Genomic DNA, 20968 nt, shown 5'->3' with positions numbered 1-20968 from the left:
AGCCTAGCAACCGCGACTCTAAGACGGAGGAAGCACACACGAGGCAGGCAATGGCAGCAGCTCGTGGCGGAGCACGGAGTAAAGTTCGCTCCACTGTGCCCCCCCCCCTTAGTGAATCCTCAGCAACCCGGGATCAAGCTTGATGAGAAAACGAAAAAGGAAAAGCACACAGTGAAAGCGAAACCCGGGATTTCGGGTAAGATGGGCAAAAATCTCCGTGGCAGTACTGCTAAATCCCCCCCATTTATGACCATTCCACTGCTGGGGGTAAGAAACAAACTGTCCTCACCAGCGTGTTTCAGAAGAAAGTTGACTTACCTGTTTTAACTAGTGATAAGGGGAAATTAGGGGCGGCAGAGAAGAAACAACACCTGCCCCCCAAGCATGTACCAGGAATCACGGATACACGATTGTCATGGGGATCAAGTAACGAGATTACGGTGCTACCTAATGACTCTTTACTATTGAAACAGGGGGGGGCGAAAATGGGGTACAAGACCTTCCCATGGCCGAAGGTGCAAGCAAGGAAACTGACATTGGTAGGTCCTGAAAGGAGAACTTACCTCTAGATCAGCAGTCAAGGTGCATGTTGATACCTCCCCCAGATAACATTGAACAGGGGTACCTGTCCCCGGACCCTACAGAGAACTTTTTTTCATTAAATGAGGAATCCGATGGTTCGCAGCTCTCAGAATCTCTTAGCGACAGCAGCAGGGACGAGGGGGTGGATACCTCGCCAAGTGATGGCAGCCAGTATGAGGGCAGAACTCAGAGGATATCCAAAAGAGCCTCAGAAGGGAGGAAACGCGGCCAGAAAACAGACACGGAAGAAGAACACGACCTCCGGTGGGACTACTCGGCTACTCAGCCGCTCCCCTTACTAGGGGGACATGGCCCGACCAGTACGGACAAGAGATCCCAAGAGGGAGCACATATGGGGGGGGGTCTGTGCAACCACCCGAACCCTCACTAGCAATGATCCTGTAATCTCTAAATGCATTTCAGATTGAGGTCAAATTTGAGAATAGACTCACCCGCATGGCTGGGAAGAAGTTACAGGGCTCTGTACGGAAAATTGGTAAGACCTGCACCGAAATTTCTGAAAGAATGGGCATGGTAGAGAACCGAACGGTGGTATTAGAAAACACAGTTGATGCTCTTAGAACAGAGGTGACTGCGCACGGACGTACGGTCACGGACATCATGTGGAAGTTGGAAGAGGCGGAAAATAGCCAGCGCCGAAATAATCTCCGAATTCTCTGGATCCCCGAAATTATCGAAGGGAGCGATATACGATCCTTTATCATCATTCTTTCAAAAATGCATTCCCCGAGATGGCACAATGGGACTGGGACGAAGAAATTCAGCGTGTACATAGATTCCCGTTTTCATTACCCAAACGACCACGCTCTGATCAATATTGATCTATTTCAGAAACTTTTTATATGACCTTGCACGGCCGAACAAAAAAAGGTCCTGGGAAGCTTTCACATTTTTTGCATAACCAGACTTTGCACACGCCACGGTGGAAAGACGATGGAGGCTACGACAGCTAATTACACCGTTTCAGAAAGCTGGGGCCCTTGCTTTTCTCCAGAACCCTGCTAAATTGAAAGTGGTATCGCAGAGCCAAACTTGTTTTTTTACCTCGGAGATACAGGCAGAACAAACCCTGAAAAATATCATTGCAGGCCAAACTAGGAGTGCAGGGAACTGTCGCTGATTTATCTCGTTATCAAGTAGATTGTTATGCTGATAGTCATGTGTGTTTCCTCTTTGATACTTTTTTTTATACTTCTACTATTTCAGTCTATTTTTTGTATTCTTGCTTTACTGTTATTTGACTCATCTGGGCATTGGCAGTTCTGATGGGAGGGAGGAGGGCTGTGGAGAGTGGGTGAGGTCGGTTAGACACTATCGTACAGGCTCAGGATTGAGCCTGGCGGCTTACTAATTGGAGGGGGCGGGGGGTGGGGTTGGGAAGACCAAGGGAGCTCGAGTATGTGAAGGGTGGGAAAGTTGTTATATGGGGGGGACAAGGAATGAAGAAAATGACAGGGAAAATCCGTAAGGTATTTGACACTATGCAACCGATGACAGCCCTAATGATAGTATGGCAAAGCTAAAAATTGTTTCGCTCAACATTTGTGGCCTCAACGATATTAGGAAAAGACAGAAGGTAGCCGTGAGATTTCAATTAATGGAGGCTAACATTATATGCATGCAGGAGACACATATCGAAGGATCTTAACAATATTTGCTCAAAACACTGGGGTATAAACTCATTATCGCCTCTACTCAGGGGGTCCAAACCAGGTGGGTGGTGATTCTTTCAAAAGGGGGGCGCTCTAATTTATCAGACCAAAGGCCGATAAATGTGGGCGATGAGCGATCACTGAATGTCAGTACAATAATGGGTTAAATAAGATGACACTCTGCACCATCTATGGCAGTGTCAGTGACGATCCAGAGGTATTGACGACCATTTCTAATGAATTAGTACATTAGCCCCTTCCCTTGATCGTATGTGGGGATTTTAATTTACACCCTCCAGGTGATTGGTCGGTCGGCCCAGAGTTCAGTTATCAGGGTAGGAAACCAAAGGTTTTCCGTGCACTAAATGATTTGTGTGTAGTACATGGGCTGATAGACAGTTGGCAATTTAAACACTTAGGGCATCCAGGATTCACGTATTATTCTTATCCACACTCCCGGCACGTACGATTAGATTATATGTTTATTTCGAATTTACTGAAGACCAATTGTACAATAGAAAGGCTCCCGCGGGTACTATCGGACCATAACCCATTGACATTACGTTTTGCACATACCCAAATCAATCACACTTTAAGGACCTGGACGTTTGAGAGGGCGTTACTGAAGAGTGAAAAATATTGTCAACACATGAGGGGGTGGATCCCGACTTTGTTAACTGATAACTTGGGCAGTTCACCTATTGCGTTAATATGGGACACCCTGAAGGCTGGCATAAGAGGCGAGACACTGCAATTCTCAATTAGATCCAACAAGGAAGGGAAACTGCATTTGTCAACACTACAATACAATCTGGGTAGAGCAGAAGAAAACCTGATTAAAGCGGTACAAGAGGGCTGGGTGCTAGATAATGTATTGGCTCAGGTAGCCATCGCCAGAAACCTCATCTCAGAGATATTAGTGGAAAAGGCCATTGCTAAAGCTCCAATCTATCGAGAGAAAGTATACAAGCTAAGTGAGCAAGTGGGGCATCAGCTGGCAGTCCGTACTAGAGAGGAGATGTCAGCTAATATTGTAAAAGTAATTCAGGATCCTAATCTAGGTTTAAGATCAGAACCATCAGAAATAAGGGCATCTTTTCAGAGATTTTATCAGGACTTATACACAGAACCAGCAGTGGGGCAGAAGGATCCTGACCCAAATTCCGATGCAATCACAGGGATTAGATTTGAGAAGGAAGATAAAGATAAGCTGGATGATCCGCTTTACTGGGATGAAATTTTACTCTCGCTAAACTCATTAACTAGCAGAAAGGCAGCAGGGATGGACGGGATTCCAACGGAGTTCTACGCTCAGTTTACAGACCAACTGAAATCAATTATTCTAGAACTCTTCATTCATATATTTGAGGGAGGGAATCCACCTACCTTTTGGTCAGAAGCCAAGATTGTGGTTCTCTTAAAAAAAAAAACAAAGACCCTCTCAAATTGGGATCATACCGCACTATAACATTGATTAACGGGGACTCCAAAATTTACTCTAGACTCTTAGCAGCTCGGCTTGCACCAATCATTAATAAAACTGTGTCAAATTACCAACATGGGTTTATACCAGGAAGATCGACAATAGATCACATACAGAGGGTAATCTCCCTATTCGATTATATGGAAACAACAGGAGACCCTATGGCGCTTATCATGCTTGACGCGGAGAAAGCGTTCGATAGGATCTCCTGTAAATTTTTATGGGCAGCAATGTCCCATTGTGGAATTACGGATAGCTTCATCAAGGCCACCCAAGGGTTATACAACAAGCCAAGCGCCAGAGTCTTGGTCAATGGGATCTTATCAGACAATGTTACTATCACTAGGGGGACTAGGCAGGGGTGCCCCTGCTCCCCTCTTCTTTTCGCAATCTACATTGACCCATTTGTCCGTTGGCTAGATAATCATGTGATGATACCACCAATTCAAATACGTAATCATAGCACCAAAATGTTAGCATATGCCTTCGACATCGCGCTCATCACCAGCGACCCCAATAAAGCTGTAACTGTGATAGAAGAGGAGGCACAACGGTTTGGATTAGTCTCCGGCTACAAACTAAACTCTGGCAAAACCCAAATTGTTCTCAACGACAAAATTACGATGAGGGACGCAAGAGTAACAGAGAAGGCAGTATATCTAGGTGTTAATATAAGTGCCAATTCATGTCAGCAATTACATGAATCCATTAATATCATACACTAAGAAAGAGTTGGCCCGAAAAATCTACATTTGACTATAGGTGGCAGATGCAACGCCATTAAGATGCTTTTTTTACCCAGATTTTAATATTTTTTCCGGGCTATCTGCTTGGAGTTTTCTCCTCAACTTTTTTAGATCTATACACTCACTGTTCTCGCAGTTCATCTGGGGATTTAAGAAACCCCGACAAGCCCTCAAATGGATCATGCTACCAAAGGAAAGGGAGGGGGGGAAGTATTGCCTAACTTCAAACTCTACTACTGGGCCACTGTACTAAGATATAGTGTAACTCTTATTTCCAATGATACCAGCAGGCAAACTATCCTGACCCCACAAGAAATCATATTGGGAGAAGAGTGTGCTGGCTGCCTCTGGCGACATGTTAATGACAGCTACTTCAAGAAAGTTAAATTCAAGACCATCACTAGTGTATACAAAGTGTGATGTAATGTGCGGAAGCTACTGGGGCTCGGGCGATAATCATGTTATACTCCAGTAAGCCATAATAATGACTTACCAAATATTTTTCATGATAGCTGCATGAATGGATGGGTTATGGCCGGGGCGCGGCAGCTGGGCTGCTTCTACACACAGAGTGGTTTAAAGATGTTTGAAGACCTACATAAGGAATACAATATTAGCCATAGGGACTTTTTCAAGTTTTTACAGATCAGAGACTTTTTATCAAAGAAATGTGGTGGGAAATCCAAATTCCAGAATAATCAACTCATAGATAATCTGTGTAAGAAAAATACACCCAAGATTGGGGAAATGTATGAACCTCTAAACTTAGCTTTTCCAGATGATATGGACAAACAGTCAGCCATTTGGCAGGTCAAACTGGGAGTTCGGCCTGCAATTCCATCTTTCACCTATGAATTATCCCAAACGTGCTTGATGTCCATAAAGCTCCAAGCACAATGCTACAAAACATTCTTTTCCCTATACTATACACCAAATAAGATTGCTAAATGGGGGGCAGGGAAGGGAACTACCTGTCCGCGGTGTGCATTCTTTGGGGCTGATATTATGTTCGCCACTTGCAATTCACTTATTACCCTGATCAAGGACATTTCTGAATTCTTATCTGAAGTGTTTCAAACAAGAATGAATGTTAGAACAGAAGAGATTGTTTTGGGGGTAGCAAACAGTGATCGACCAAAAACCATGCAAGAGCTGATTTTCGTGGGTATGGCAATCTTGCGTCTCTGTGTTGCCTCTTCGTGGCTCGATCCGTCGGCATGCAGATGGAGATGAGCCACTGCGCGGGGATGTAGGCCAGGGTCCTCATCCAGGTCACCACTGCAGTGGAAAGACTCCAGACTGCAGCAGCTGGTGGAAACCTCATACATGCAGGGGGGGACAGTGAGGTGACCTCCAGCCCCAGCAGCTTACTGGAACCTGTGGCACATACCAGGAGGTGCAGGACCAGGAGTCACACAGGCACAGAAAGCTCAATCCCGGATATAGCTGAGCCAACTGAAAGGGCCACAGGAGTGAGTGGCAGGAAGAAATAGACATTTGGACATGTACAATTCTGTTGCCGTAACCAGAATCATGTAACTAGTTCACACTGCCAAGGCAATGACCTTTAATTGTGGCCACACTGCAACACAATTCTCACAATAAACCTTGGAGAAAAAACTGTGTTGTTTTGTGATTACCCACCATAAAAGTAATGTTGCGTGATTTCTACCTGTCTCCCCACTGCTGCATTTGGATCGCATGCCGCTTGGGGTGCTTGTCTTGGCTGTATGTCTAGCTCTGGCCATCTATCACAGTCTTCCAGGGGAATGCCCCTTTAGTGGCTATGTTGTGCAACATTACACATGTGGTGACAATTTTACAGGAAGTCCCCTGCCTATACTGTAAAGCCCCACCGGTTTTGCTGAGGACGCGAAATCTTGATTTGAGTACAACAAATGTCCTCTCAATCACATTGCGTGTCGCAAAGTGTGCCTCATTGTATCGCTGGTCCCTTTGTGTAGAAGGATTTAGATATGGAGTGAGGATGAAAGACCTCACATCGTATGCGCTATCACCTACAGGATGTGAAAAATGAATATGCATTAGTCACCCGCAAGTAGTCGTCTGTGTATGCCACTATGCCGGGAGATGTAGGAGTCATGTGCACTGCAAGGGTAACTAGCCACTGTCTGTGATTATTGCTTTTTAATTGCAGATTACTTGAATGTTCAGTGAATGGTAAGCTTTCGGTTTCAGTAGATTTACTCATTCACTGAGGGAGGACATATGGGTACATGCTTCCCATCAATACAACCAATACAACCAATCCCCGTGAGAGGGACCCGCCTCTGAAAGGGCCGTAAATTGACTGCTCTGAGGGTCCAGCATAACAAGTGCCCACAGAATCGGTGGCCTACGGGGTGTATCGGCGGTACAGATGTTATATTTGATGGACTGGGCAGCTGTTACTAGAGACGGAGGCAAGAAGATAACGAGGCCCCCATTAATAAGACCTGGTGACACAGTGAGTAGAATGCATATTACATATGATTGGAAAACTGTACTTACTACCGAGATACGGTCACATAACCATGAATGCCTGACCCTAAAATGGCGGCTCCTCGTGACATATTACCTCAAATGCAACAGCGAGATGCCACTCATTTTCCTGACAACTGCCTGTTGCTTTTAAAATCAGGCCACAACTCAAATGGATGCGGGGAAACCTCGTCAGACCCCCTTCCACCTCCTTTGGAGGGCAAAGAACCCTGCCAGGACTGTGCCTGACCTCAAGAGGACGTCTGGAAGTTTCTTGGACCATAGCTCCCCCCTCGCACTATTCTGATATTCCCCTGAGTACACTTGACCCCTACTCAGACAGCAGAGTTCGAGCATTTTGTCTGACGCCCGCTGGATCTGCTCTGTTCAGCTAATTGAGGAGATCGGCCTTGGTTCATCCCCTAACTGTCACCTGCCCAGCCAGACACTGGACTCAGTTTCTCCCCTTCTCCCTGTCTCACCCTCCCCTCCTCTGCATATTTCTGCAGTTCTGCCTTTTCCTCGTCTCCTTTCTTTCCATCTTTCTGACTGATGCCCTTGGGAGCTCCCTAGTTAGCTATAGGGGAGATTGGCTTTGGATTTCCTCCCTGACCATCACCTACCCTTCCGGTATTTGGGCAGACCTTCCCTTTATCTCTTATTTCATCTTCCTCCACGTCCACTCCCTTCTCACTCCCCCTCTCTTCCTTTGCCTCTATACTTGTCTCGCCCAGAGTACACATGATCTCTACTCTGAAAAGCGTAGTCTGAGCATTTTGCCTGATGCCCGGTGGAGTTGCTCTGTTCAGCTAATGAGGACATCGACCTTAGTTCATCCCCTGACCATCACCTGCCCGACTGGACCTTGGGCACAGGTTCTCCCCACCCCCCTCCCCCTCATCGTATTTCTGGCACTCTGCTTTCTCCTCGTCGCTTTTCTTTCCAGCTTTCGGACTGATGGCCGTTGGAGCTTCCTAGAGAGTTATAGAGGAGACTGGCTTCGGATTATCTCCCTGGCCGTCACATACCCACTCGGTCTTTGGGCTGACTTTCCCTTTAACTCTTTTCTGTTTTCCCTCTTGCCCTCTTCCTTCTTACTCCACCTCTCCCCTTTCCCTCTCTATTTGTCTCTCCGGACATTGGACACAGTTCTTCCTTATCTTTCTGCTATGTCTCCTTCCTCCCCTCCTTTCCTATAAATTCCCTCAACCTCGTTGTTTGTTTACTGTACCTTACTACGCTATTGTAACTGATGGAATTTGTAACACAATGTTCCTCTGTTATAGCGCTCTGATACCTACGAGTCTAACCAGAGCTTAATAATCCTTTTTAAGTAATGCAACGTTCCCCTGGGTATGCGCTATGATACCTCCGGGTCTAGATAGAGCTATATAACCTTCGCAAATCAAATAAAACTAAAAACTGGCTTTTCCTGAATGCTGTGACCTGAGCAACATGGCTGATGACCAGTGGAGCTGGTTAACAGCAAATGCGGAGATTGGTCCTGGTTTTCCCCCTTGATCGTCACCTACCCAGCCAGACATTGGGCATTGTTCCTCCTCGTCTTCCCGCTATTACTCCTTCATCCCCTCCCTCCTACGAATTATTGAAACATTATTTATGTGTACTGTACGTTACTATGCTCTTGTATGTGATGTAACTTGTAACGCTACGATCCTAAATGTAAAGCACTCTGATACCCTCTTGGGTCAAGTTTGCGCTATATAAAACTTTATAAATAAAAAAAATAAAAAATAAAAACCTCCAGCTGTAGCAATTACTCCCTGGAAGGTATCTGAAGCTAGGAGATGTAGAGAACACAGGACCTGCACATGGATGGGGATGGCATTTGTCCTGCAAGTCTGACGCTGCAGTATTGGGTCTAAATCAGCAATAAGATCTAAGATTGTGGCAGCATTCAGCCTATATTTATCATAAATCTTTTCCTCTGTCTGCCCTAGCAAAGTGACGCGCACTCTGAAGATTCTCTCCTGTATCCTCCTTCATCTCTGTGCTTCTGCTCTTAGCCTCATCCTCATCGCCATGATGTAGAGCGCTGCCTATGTGAAACATTCTGATGCATTCTGGGACTGTTTAAGTAGTTTGCTGATGATTAAAACCTGATTTTTTGATTGTGATATTTTTACCTCCTGATATGATTTGTTCTTATTAAAGAAATGCAATTTGCAATTTTTAACTGATTCTGTATTTGCCAATATTTGTTGCATTGGATTTTGCAATTTCTTATTAGCGCTTACAAATTTGGTATTTTGGTAGTCACTAATTTTACGAAAAATAGTGAATTTCTGCGAATTTGCTTCATGCATAGGGGTACAAAAGGGGGTGGTGATGGACGGAGCATCTGAACCAATCAAACACTCACACCCAGTCAACAGATCTGGGTTTAATCCATCACCGTTCTTTAGCCCACTCTGCCACCCCAATTCAGACATGGCCATATGCAAATCAGTCTGACCCTGTGCCTCATGGGAACAGTCCAGCCCGAACTGCCAAGCCATGCCTTCCCTGGACCGGAAACAAGCTTCCTAGGACTGGTTTCTGGCATTTCAGCCGTCTTCAGCCAGGCTTGCTTAAATCCAGTGGCACAGTGAGCAAGGGGTTTACTTCTAAGCATACCCTGCCAACTTATGGCGAACAAAGCGGTACAAAAGGGGGTAGTGATGGACGAAGCATCTGAACCAATCAAACACTCACACCCAGTCAACAGATCTGGGAACAAGCTTTTTTGCGATCGCAAACTGCCTTTTTTTAGCGATACGCAACATTTGCGATAGCAAATTAGCTTGATGCATGTGGGCATATATGTCTTACGTCAGGGCTACTTTTATCTGTGTGTTTCTCTGTTGTTGAAGCGTGTGGCAGTGCCATTTATGCCACATTGTGTATGTGATGGGGATCGGGTTCTGACTACTGTATACTGTTTGAATATTTTCAGATGTGTTGTAAGGAGAATCAACATGATCTCCTTGGTTGGGATCTGGTGTTGTGGAAACAATCTGGATTCCTAATGCCCTCTATTGCTTCTCCCCTCCTTTGGAATGTGGTGCGATCACCACACCTGAGCAATGTGACGCCATTGTGAAAACAAACACACGGGTGAGAGAAAGGGTAATGGAATGAAAAAAGAGATAGCTGAGAGAAGCGCCCTACCTCTGTACCATGATCTCATATTACGTACATAATAACAATATATACCTGAAACTCTTTATACTGATACGCCTGAAACAGATCCACAATGTAATGAATGTTCCCATGCTGTGCATTACATCATACCTTAAGAGGATTAGTGTTCATGGTGTGTTTGCTAACTATGCATTAAGTCACACATACTTAGTTGAAATGTCATGTATTACAACATGTTTCAGTTAATTTTCCAAATCTGTTAGCTTGTTGTAAGAGATCGAATATGGCTTTTGGTTGAGGGGAGTGATTACCCTTCTTAAACAACAACCACATTTCTCGTTAGGGTGAACCACAAAAGTCATTGACCTGTGCTTAATTCTCTCTGTTGCTTGCTTCAAAAGCAGTCAGGCTTAGAAGCAATGCTTCAAGTATTTATGCAGAACTTAAATAGTCATAGAGTGAAAATACAACATGAGAAAAAACCCACACCAGTTTAGGAAATCTATTAAATAATATGAGACCAAAACACCAAAAATCCAATCAGTAGAACCGGGGATATTCTGTTTCAAAGTATAAGATTAAAAGCAGAAAGTGCCGCTCATGGTCATCTGATCATGCTAGACCGAGGGAAAGTCACAAGTTTAGACCAACCGCGATGGAGCATGGGAAGATCCAGGGACACGGTTAGTCCCGCTGAAAAAATTACCTTGTCACAGTCTGCCACAAAGAGTCCAGTTTGCAGTGTAAGAGATCGCGAGAAGTGTTGTGGATGGTCGTTGCTGTAGCACGAAGAGCAGGCAGGGCAGCTCAGATGGTCATTGCTGTAGTATGAATATTCTGTCAGGTGCGGGGGACAATTGGTGCTGGAGCTACATGTTGGCAGTAATTACGGGCTGTCGACGTCGTAGATCTTGCATTGCCGGTCATTGCTGGAGGTCGCTGTAGCTCACTAGTTCGGGTTCAAAAGTGCTTCGCGTTGGCAGTTATCGCAGGTGTTAAGATCTCAGTGCCAACAAGTCCATTTGCGGTTGGAAAGAGTGCAAATCTTCAGGATTTCTCTTTCTTCACAGGAGGAGCTCAACTGATGCCAGTCAAGAGCCGAGGACCTGGGGAGGTGCCTTTTGGGATCAGGAACTCACTCCAGCAGAATCTAGCAGAGCTCAAGCAGGTCCAGTTTCAGGTCCGTGTGGAGAGCATCATGGATGGTCGCTGCTGTCGCGCAAAGCACAGGAAATGCATCTCGGGTGGTGACTGCTGTAGCAAGAAGAGCCTGTCAGGCGTTATAGACTATTAGTCCTGGAGTTTCATATTGTAAGCAACCGTAGGCTGTTATCTTTGCAGCGTGCAGTGCAGATCCTGAATTGCCCGTCATCGCTGGAGGTCAGAGTAGCTCGTAAGGTCAGGTTCATCAGAGCTTCAAATTGGTCATCACGTGTGGCATGATCCCAGCACAACCAAGCCCTTTTGTGGTTGTGAAGAGGCCCTCTCTTCACAGGAGCTCGACTGATGCCAGCAAAGGGTCTAGGACTTGAGGAGGTGCCTCTTTGGACCAGGAACTAAATTAAAATTACTTTATTTTGGCCACCAGGGACATATCAATCAATCAAGCGATCAGAGGTTTTAAAGCGCACTATTCACCCATGAGGGTCTCAAGGTGCTTAGCAGCTCCGGTCCAGTCGAAAAGCCAGGTCTTGAGATCCTTCCTGAACGTGTGCAGGTTCAGGGAGCATCTGATGTTCACCGGGAACTTGTTCCAGGTTTTGGCTGCGATGTAGGAGAAGGCCCTCCCTCCTGTTCTGTTTCTGCGGATGCCGGGGACCGCTGCCAGGACGAGGTCGGCAGAGCGGAGGTTCCTCTTGAGTAAGTGGAATGATATTCTCTCATTGAGGTATTTGGGTCCAATGTTGTTGAGGGATTTGTAGGCGGGGTGAGGAGTTTGAAGGTGACCCTCTTTTTGACGGGGAGCCAGTGGACGTCTCATAGGTGACGGGTCATATGTTTGTGACCGTGACGTGGTGTACCGAGGATGAGTCTGTCTGCAGCGTTCTGGATGGTTTGGAGTTTGTGTAGGAGGATTCTGTTGATTCTGGCATATAGGGCGTTGCCAGTCTGCTGGTTATGAGCGTGTGGGTGATGGTCTTTCTGCAGTTGGGGGGATCTATTTGAAAGCCTTGCGGAGATTTGCAGGAAATTGAAACTGGTGGAGGCGACGGCATTGATCTGGCGGTTCATGGAGAGAGAGGAGTCGAGGATGATGCTGAGGTTTCGTGCGTGGTCTGTGGGGGTGGGTGGATTCCCAAGGGTGGAGGGCCACCAGGTGTCGCCCCAGGCAGAGGTGCAGGATCCGAGGATGAGGATTTCAGTCTTCTCTGAGTTGAGCGTAAGACAGCAGTCCTTCATCTAGGCTGCCACATTCTTCAATCCCTCCTGGAAACAGAGTCTGGTATCTTCAGGGTTCTTCGTGAGTGAGAGGATGAGCTGGGTGTCATCGGAGTAGGATACAGTGCTGAGCCCATGCTGTCTGATAATGGCAGCACGGGGGGCCATGTAGATGTTGAAGAGCATGGGGCTGAGCGATGATCCTTGGGGTACTCCGCAGTTGAAATCAGTAGGTTCGGAGAGGAAGGTAGGGAGTCTGATCCTCTGGGTCGGCCAAAGAGAAAGGATTGGATCCAGTAGACGGTGGCTCCTTGTATCCCAGCTACGTGGAGTCTGGCTGCGAGCATACAACGAGAAACGGTGTTGAAGGCTGCGGAGAGATCTAAAAGGATGTGCGCAGCAGTGTGTCCTTGGTCGAGTAGCATGCAGATGTCGTCGGTGGTGGCAAGGAGGGCGATCTCGGTGCTGAGGTTGCTGCGGAATCCAGACTGGGAAGCATCCAGGATGGAGTTCTCTTCGATGAAGGTGGTCAGTTGGGCGTTTACAAGTCTGTCAGTGACTTTGGCCACGAAGGGGAGGAGAGAGATGGGCCGGTAGTTTTTGAGATCTGTTGGGTCGGCCGTTGGTTTCTTGAGGAGGGGTTTCTCCTCTGTCCGCTTCCAGTCATCTGGGAAGATGCCGGATATGAAGGAGGCGTTGATGGTCCTTCCTAGTTCGGGCGAGATGGCAGTGGCGGCCCTGTGGAATGTGAGCGGTGGGCAGGGGTCCGTTGGGGCTCCTGAGTGGGTTTTCTTCATGGTCGTGGTGATGTGTTTGATGGTAGCGGGGTTCCAGGTCATGATGGTCAGTTTATTGGTGGTGTTGGGGCGGGTGGTATCCAGCGGCTGTTCGCTGAAGTTGTCGTAGAGGACCTTTATCTTCTGGTAGGAAGTAGGAGCTGAGCTTGTTGCAGAGTTCCTTGGAAGGTGTGACGTCCGTGCTTTCGCTTGTGGGTTTTGTAAACTGCGGAATGACGTTGAACAGCTCCTTGGCATTGGTCGTGTTGGTCTGGATTTTGTCTCTTATGAAGGTTCATTTGGTGACTCTTGTGCACTGGTGGTATTCTTTCAGGGGGGCGCTTTAGTGGTTGTCCAGTGCTTCTGTGGTTTTCTGGTTTCGCCAGGTTTTCCCTCGGCGTCTGCAGGAGCGTCTGGCTTCTTGCAGTTCTGTGGTAAACCAGGGGGCCTTCAGAGGGTGTTGTTTGGTGGGGTGTTGATGGGGTGCGAGCTTGTCGGCGCAATTGGAGATCCAGCGGTGAAATTCTATGGCCACTGAGTTGGCGTTTGTCGTGGTCCTGGGGGAGTCTTGGAGGAGGGTGGAGTTGAGGTGTTTCTCTGTGAGCTTGCTCCAGTTCCTTCATGGCAGTGTGGGGGGGACTTGAGTGCGGTGGTGGTGTTGAAGGTGAAGTGGGCGCCGTGGTGGTCCACCCAGGGGGGCTGCGTGGTGTGGCTGAAGTGGATGTTCATCCCTCCCGCAAAGATTGGGTTCAGGGTGTGTCCGGCTATGTGAGTGGGTGTGTTGACCAGTTGTTTCAGTCCTAGGTTGTCGAGGTTGTCGAGGAGAGTGGTTGATTTGGGGTTATTGCTGTTGGAGAGGTGGAAGTTCAGGTCCCCGAGTAGAGTTTAGTCCGTGGAGGTGATGGCGTGGGGTGTGGCAAGTTTGGCGATGGTGTTTGCGTATTGGGTGCGAGGTCCCGGTGGTCTGTAGATGATGGTGCTGTGAAGCGTGTTCCTGGGGGTGGTCTCGATGTGGAAGTGGAGGTGTTCTGTTTTGGAGTTGGGGTCACTCATGCTGGATGTGGAGAGTCGGAGGGGAGTCTTGTGTGCAATGGTGAGTCCTCCTCCTGGGCGTTGACGGCCGTCCTTTCTCTGGATATTGTAGCCGTCGGGGATAGCTGTGGCGAATTTCGGGGCCGGAGGTGGCGTTGGTCCATGTTTCCGTGAAGAAGGCCACATTGGGCGAGAGGGTGTCGATCAGGTTCCAGATCTCTACGGCATGTCGGTGCTGGGAGCGTACGTTGCATGTCAGGTTTCTGGTGGTGCATGCATCATGCGGGCCTTCGGCGGTTGTGGTGGCTTTGTCGATGAGGAAGGATCTGCGTCAGAGTCTGCACATGTAGAATATTATAAAAACATACCATTTTTAAAACATTCATATGGCAGCATTGTTGGAAAGGCGACCCCCGGGGGAGACAGAAGGTGTCTGACTGTCTGCCCGAGTCCCACCTCTCTCTATGGAATAGGCCGAGCGCCGTAGGGAGGCCTCCTTGGCGAGGCTCCGCTCCTACAATCGTACCAGCAGAGTAATCCCACTACTTACAGATAGACACCACACAGGAAGGATATTCACAAGGATCTTTATATATATATAAGTAATCAACGCAAGTTCTTGGCAGGGTAGCAGCAAGGATCGAGGGATCCGTAATGTCGTGGTCTCGGGGAAAGGGGGTAGCGGGACAGTCTTGGCACCCACTGGTGCGTGGATAGTTCAAGGGTGTAGGCCGCGACCGCGTCAGCAGGGCCTCGGAGATAGTTCAGCTTGGTCAGGCCGCGACAGCGTCAGCAGGGCCTTGAAGGTGGTTCAGCTTGGTCAGGCCGCGACAGCATCAGCAGGGCCTCGAAGGTGGTTCAGCTTGGTCAGGCCGCGACAGCGTCAGCAGGGCCTCGAAGGTGGTTCAGCTTGGTCAGGCCGCGACAGCGTCAGCAGGGCCTCGAAGGTGGTTCAGCTTGGTCAGGCCGCGACAGCGTCAGCAGGGCCTCGAAGATAGTTCCAGGTGCAAGAGTTCGGATCAGGATCAGCCGCGACGAGGTCAGCAGGGCTTCATCTCCAAGATACAACTCCCGCCCTAATCCAGGGCTGGCCCAGATATAGGACTGGAGGGCTTTGATGTCCGGACCCTCGCGCCTGGGGGTCAGAGGGGCCGGGATGAAGGGGTCCAGACACCCAGCAGGGGGGCGGAGCCAGCGCCCAGGGAGCCGGGAGAGCGATCGATACCAGGCGTCGGGGGCGGTGGGAGGCCCATCGAGACTCTCCTCCTCCGAGATCTGGTCGAGTGGCCACTTTACCACCTAGGAGGATCCTGGTGCCTCAATGTCTGGGCTTCGTTGGGGCCGGGCCCGGGATGGCTGTGGCCACGTGTTCGGGGCGTGAGGGTCCCAAGATGGAGTCGGCCCGGAAAGGGTGGCCTGGTCAGGGTGCCAGGCTGGCAGCGTTGGCGAGCAGGTTCGGCCGGGGTACCCGGGAGGGGGAGAGCTGTAGGTGGCCGGGGAGGCTGCTCGCGCCGAGGGTTCATGCATGTTCGTGTCAGGGGGGTCGATAGTAGGTAAATGGAGGGCCGATGTCGTCCGGGGCCCTCCAGGCGGACGGGGTCGGACCACGCCACGAGGCCGTGTCCAACACACGTCCCCTCCAGCTGAAGGCGGGGAGAGTCACCCATCTTCCTGGGGGCTCTCTTCGTCGAGGCGGAAAAACCGGGACAGGCCGTCCGCGTTGGCGTGGTCACTGCCAGGGCGATGCTCCACAGTGAAATCCATGCCTTGGAGGGAGATGGACCATCGCAGCAGTTTGGGATTTTCGCCATGCATGTGCATCAGCCATCTGAGGGGCCGGTGGTCAGTCTGCACCCGGAAGTGGGTGCCGAAGAGGTAGGGCCTGAGTTTCTTGAGGGCCCACACGACAGCGAACGCTTTTCTCTCGATGGTGCTCCATCGCTGTTCTCGGGCCAGCAGCCGCCGGCTGATGAAGGCCACAGGATGGTCAGTTCCCGCGGAGTCCAATTGCGATAGGACCGCCCCGATGCCGTGTTCTGAGGCGTCGGTCTGGACCACAAACTCTCGGCTGTAGTCGGGGGCCTGGAGCACAGGGGCGGTACACATGGCTGCTTTCAAGGTCTCGAAGGCCACCTGACACGAGGGTGTCCACTGCACTTTCTGTGGCCGGTTCTTCGAGGTCAGTTCCGTGAGGGGCCCCACAATGCTCCCATAGTCCTTGATAAAACGCCGATAGTACCCCGTGAGTCCCAGGAAGGCTCGGACGGCGGTCTGGTTGACAGGAGGTTCCCAGGCTAGGATGGCGTCGATCTTGGGTTGGAGGGGAGCCACTTGGCCGCTCCCCACTTGGTGTCCCAGATAGGTCACGGACCCTTGGCCTATCTGGCATTTGCTGGCCTTCACAGTTAGCCCGGCCCGGCGGAGGGCTGTCAGGACTTCCCAGAGGTGTTTCAGGTGCTCAGCCCAGTGGAGGCTGTAGACCGCAATGTCGTCTAGGTAGGCGGCACTGAACTCTTCTAGCCCCGCCAGTACTTTGTTTACTAGTCTCTGGAAGGTGGCCGGGGCGTTTTTCATGCCGAAGGGCATCACCTTGAACTGGAAGTGGCCGTCGGGCGTGGAGAAGGCTGAGCGCTCCTGGGCGCCAGGGGTGAGGCCGATCTGCCAATACCCGGCGGTGAGGTCGAAGGTACTGAGGTACTTGGCGGCCCCCAGGCGGTCGATCAGTTCATCGGCCCGGGGGATGGGATGTGCGTCGGTTCTCGTAACAGCATTCAGCCCCCGGTAGTGGACGCAAAACCGGAGTTCTGGCGGGGTGCCAGGCGCGGCGGCCTTGGGGACCAGGACCACTGGGCTGGCCCAGGGACTGTCGGAGGGTTCGACTACCCCCAGGGCCAGCATCTTGGTTACTTCCGTCTGGATGCAGGCCCGAACTCGGTCGGGGACCCGGTAGGCCCGGTGTCGTACTGGCTGACTGTCCCCGGTGTCGACATCGTGGACACACCATTGGGTGACCCCGGGGGTGAGGGAGAACAGATCTATGAATTGTCCCAACAGTTCTTGACAGTCTCGGCGCTGGGGGAGGGTCAGGTCGGGGGAGAGCGAGATCCCTTCGACAGAGCCGTCCTTCTCAGTGCACTTTAGGAGGTCGGGCAAGGGCTCGGAGTCGTCTTCGGTCCCATCGTCGGTAGCGAGTAGCAGGCTCAGTTCGGTGCGGGCAAAATGAGGTTTGAGCCGGTTGGCGTGCAGAACCCGGAGGGGGTTCCGGGGAGACTCCATATCCAAGAGGTAAGTGACGGGGCTCTTGCGCTCGATCACCTTGAAGGGCCCCGACCATTTGTCCTGGAGGGCACATGGTTCGACCGGGGACATGACCCAGACCCGCTGGCCCGGCTCGAACTCGATGGAGGAGGAGTGCTGGTCGTACCAGCGTTTCATGTCCTCCTGACTGGCCTCCAGGTTGGCCTCTGCAAGGGCCCGGAACTTCCGAGTCTGGTTTCGGAGGGTCAGGAGGTACCGGTAGACATCCGGTGGTGCGCCTGGGACGGTCGTTTCCCAGCCTTCTTTGACTAGGCTGAGCGGACCTCGGACAGGGTGTCCGTACAAGAGTTCAAAGGGGCTGAACCCCAGGGATTTCTGTGGTACCTCCCGATAGGCAAACAGGAGGCAGGGCAGCAGGACATCCCATTTGCGTCGTAGTGGCTCTTCTAGACCCTGGATCATCCCCTTGAGTGTCCGGTTGAACCGCTCCACCAGTCCATTCCCTTGGGGATGATACGGGGTGGTGAACTTGTATGTGACCCCGCACTGTTGCCACAGGGACCGCATATACTTAGATATAAAGTTCGTGCCCCGATCGCTCACGACCTCCCGGGGGAATCCTACTCGGGAGAAGATCCCCATCAAGGCTCGCCCCACCACGGGAGCGGTTATGGTTCTGAGGGGGATGGCCTCAGGATAGCGGGTGGCGTGGTCCACCAGGACAAGTATGAAGCGATGCCCTTGCGAGGTTTGAGGGTCCAGGGGCCCCACAATGTCTATTCCCACTCGCTCGAAGGGGGTGGTCACTACGGGAAAAGGTTGGAGCGGGGCCTTCACCTTCCCCCCGCTCTTTCCGCTGGCTTGGCATGTCGGGCAGGTGCGGCAGTGGTTATGCACATCGTTGCGCATTTTCGGCCAGTAGAAATGGGTCACCAGGCGGCTGTAAGTTTTGTCCTGCCCCAGGTGCCCGGCGAGGGGCACATCGTGCGCCAGGTTCAAAAGGAAGTCTCTGAATCGCAGGGGAACCACTAACACTCGGCTGGCCCCCAGCTCGGCAATTTTCTGTTCACTATATAGGAGGTCGTGGTCCCAGTAGACCCAGTGGGACCCTGAGGTATCCCCGGTAGCTTGGGCAGCGGCTTGTTGGCGGGTCCCCTCGAGGGAAGGGCAGGTCTTCTGTTCCTGCCGAAACTGTTCTCGGGTGGGACCACCCTCTTGGCGCCATTGGGCGAGTTCGGGGATGTCGCTGAGCTCGTGGTGGTTTCCGGGCTCCGAGGGCCTGGTCTCGGAGTCGCCTTCTTCATGGATGGCAGAGGGTGGTGGCTCGGGCCACTCCGGTTCTTCGGTCGGGGCGGCCTCGGTCGCTGCCGGGGCTCGGGCCGCCATAGATCGGGTCGTTGCACAGACCCACTCTGGTAATCCCATCATTCCCAGGGGCTCTCTCCGCTCGACTTGGGCCCAGGGAGAGCTCTCGAGGTCGTTCCCAAGGAGGCAGTCCACGGGGGCGTCGTCCCGGACGGTTACCTTGAGGGTGCCCGACACTCCCCCCCATTCGAAGGGAATTCGGGCCATCTGGCATAGAGTTTCGGAGTTGTCGGCGGCCCTCACGGGGCAGCGTATGTTCGGGATGATCTGTTCGGGGGTCACCAAGTGGCAGCGGACGGTCGTCACACTGGCTCCCGTGTCCCGGAGGGCCTCGGTCCGTCGTCCATTGATGTGGACCCACTGACGGTATTTACGAGTGTTGCTCGGTAGCGGGGCCTGGGGGACCAGGTCTCTACTGCCCAGGCAGGCTAGGGCCATGGTGGCCGGTTCATACTCGGTTTGATCTTCTTCGTAGATCCCTACGTCTTCTTCTCCCTCTTCTCCCAGAGCTGCAGCAGCGAACTGGCGGGTCGGAGGCCCAGTGGTGCCGGGACGCTGGTTCATGGGGCAGAGGGGGTCACTGGCATAGTGACCGGTCCGCTGGCACCTGTGGCAAGTAATGTTCGGGTGGGGCCCCGGCCGGGCCGGGGTGACCCTCTTCAGGGACGGCAACGTGTTACTCGGGGGGGACCCGGGAAGGGGGCCCCGGCTCGAGGCCGGCGGGAAGCTTTGACTCTGGTTCTGTCCTCCTCCGCCTCCCCGCTGGCGGGGGTGCCCCCGGCCGCCCGGACCGGTTTCTCCTATCGGTGTTCGGGGGACCCGGGTGTTCACCCATCGATCCGCCTCGACGGCGAGTTTCCGGGGCTCGGTTAGCTTGCTGTCGAGTAGATGCTGTCTGAGCTCGACAAAGCAGTTGTTGGAGAGGTGTTCCCAAACGATGAGGTCGAACAGCTGCTCGTAGGTGGACACTTTGCTGCCCTTTATCCATCCTTCCAGGGCCCTGCTATAAAAGTTCACGTACTCGACCCACGTGGTACCGGGGATTTTCTTGCAATCTCTGAATCTCTGCCGGTACATCTCGGGGGTGAGGCCATACCGGACAAGCAGGGCGTCCTTCATGTGGTCATAGGAGGACATTACGTCGTCGGCCAGCTCCAGCAGGGTGTCTCTTCCTTCGCTGATGAATCTCCCCCATAAGCCGGCACCCCAGTCCCTTCGCGGAATGCGGTGCGCGGTCATGGCAACCTCGTACGCCTTGAACCATTGCTGGATATCGTCATTCTTGTAGTACTCCTTGACGATATCCTTCGGGATGTGGACCTTTGTGTCGGCAGGAGGTGGGGGGTTCCGGGCTACCGTGGCGCCAGCCTCTTCGAGTTTGGCTTTGATTTCGAGTTCTTTGAGGCCACGCTCGTGTTCGTATGCGAGTTTTTTTTCTTCTAACTCTCTTTGCCGCCGCCTCTCTTCCAGATCTCCCTCTAATCGCAGTTGTTCGAGGGCCATTTTCTTTTCGGCTAATTGGAGTTCTCCGTCCAGCCGGAGTCGGGCGAGCTCTAGTTCATGGAGCCGACTCCTCTCCCGCTCCCGGGCGTCTTCGTGGGAGAGGCCCGGGTCCCCGTTGGTGGTTCTTTCTTCTATGGGGGCTATGACGGTACTCACGGGTACTTCTCGGACAATGTCATCGTCCGTTTGGGGTGGGGTCTCTCTGGTCTCCACCCAGGTTTGCAGCGCTTCTTTGAAATCGTCCTTTGTGCTTAGTCCGGTGGTAGCGATACCCAAGTCTTTGCAAAATTGTTTAAGTTCTTTATGGGTATACTCCTCTAACAGGTTTTTCTGGAATTCTGCGGTCGTTCCGGCTTCCTTAGTAGTCATCGTGGCTGTGGGTCTCTGTCAGTAGTGACGTGTTACTTGCTGTACGATTTGCGTGGGCTCGGATCCCGTCGCTTGCCACCAATGTTGGAAAGGCGACCCCCGGGGAGACAGAAGGTGTCTGACTGTCTGCCCGAGTCCCACCTCTCTCTATGGAATAGGCCGAGCGCCGTAGGGAGG

Source organism: Lissotriton helveticus, chromosome 3_2 (assembly GCF_964261635.1).
Source record: "Lissotriton helveticus chromosome 3_2, aLisHel1.1, whole genome shotgun sequence".
NCBI classification, from domain to species: Eukaryota; Metazoa; Chordata; class Amphibia; order Caudata; family Salamandridae; genus Lissotriton; species Lissotriton helveticus.
The sequence above is the reverse complement of the archived record's forward strand: the minus strand, read 5'-3'. Positions refer to the sequence as shown.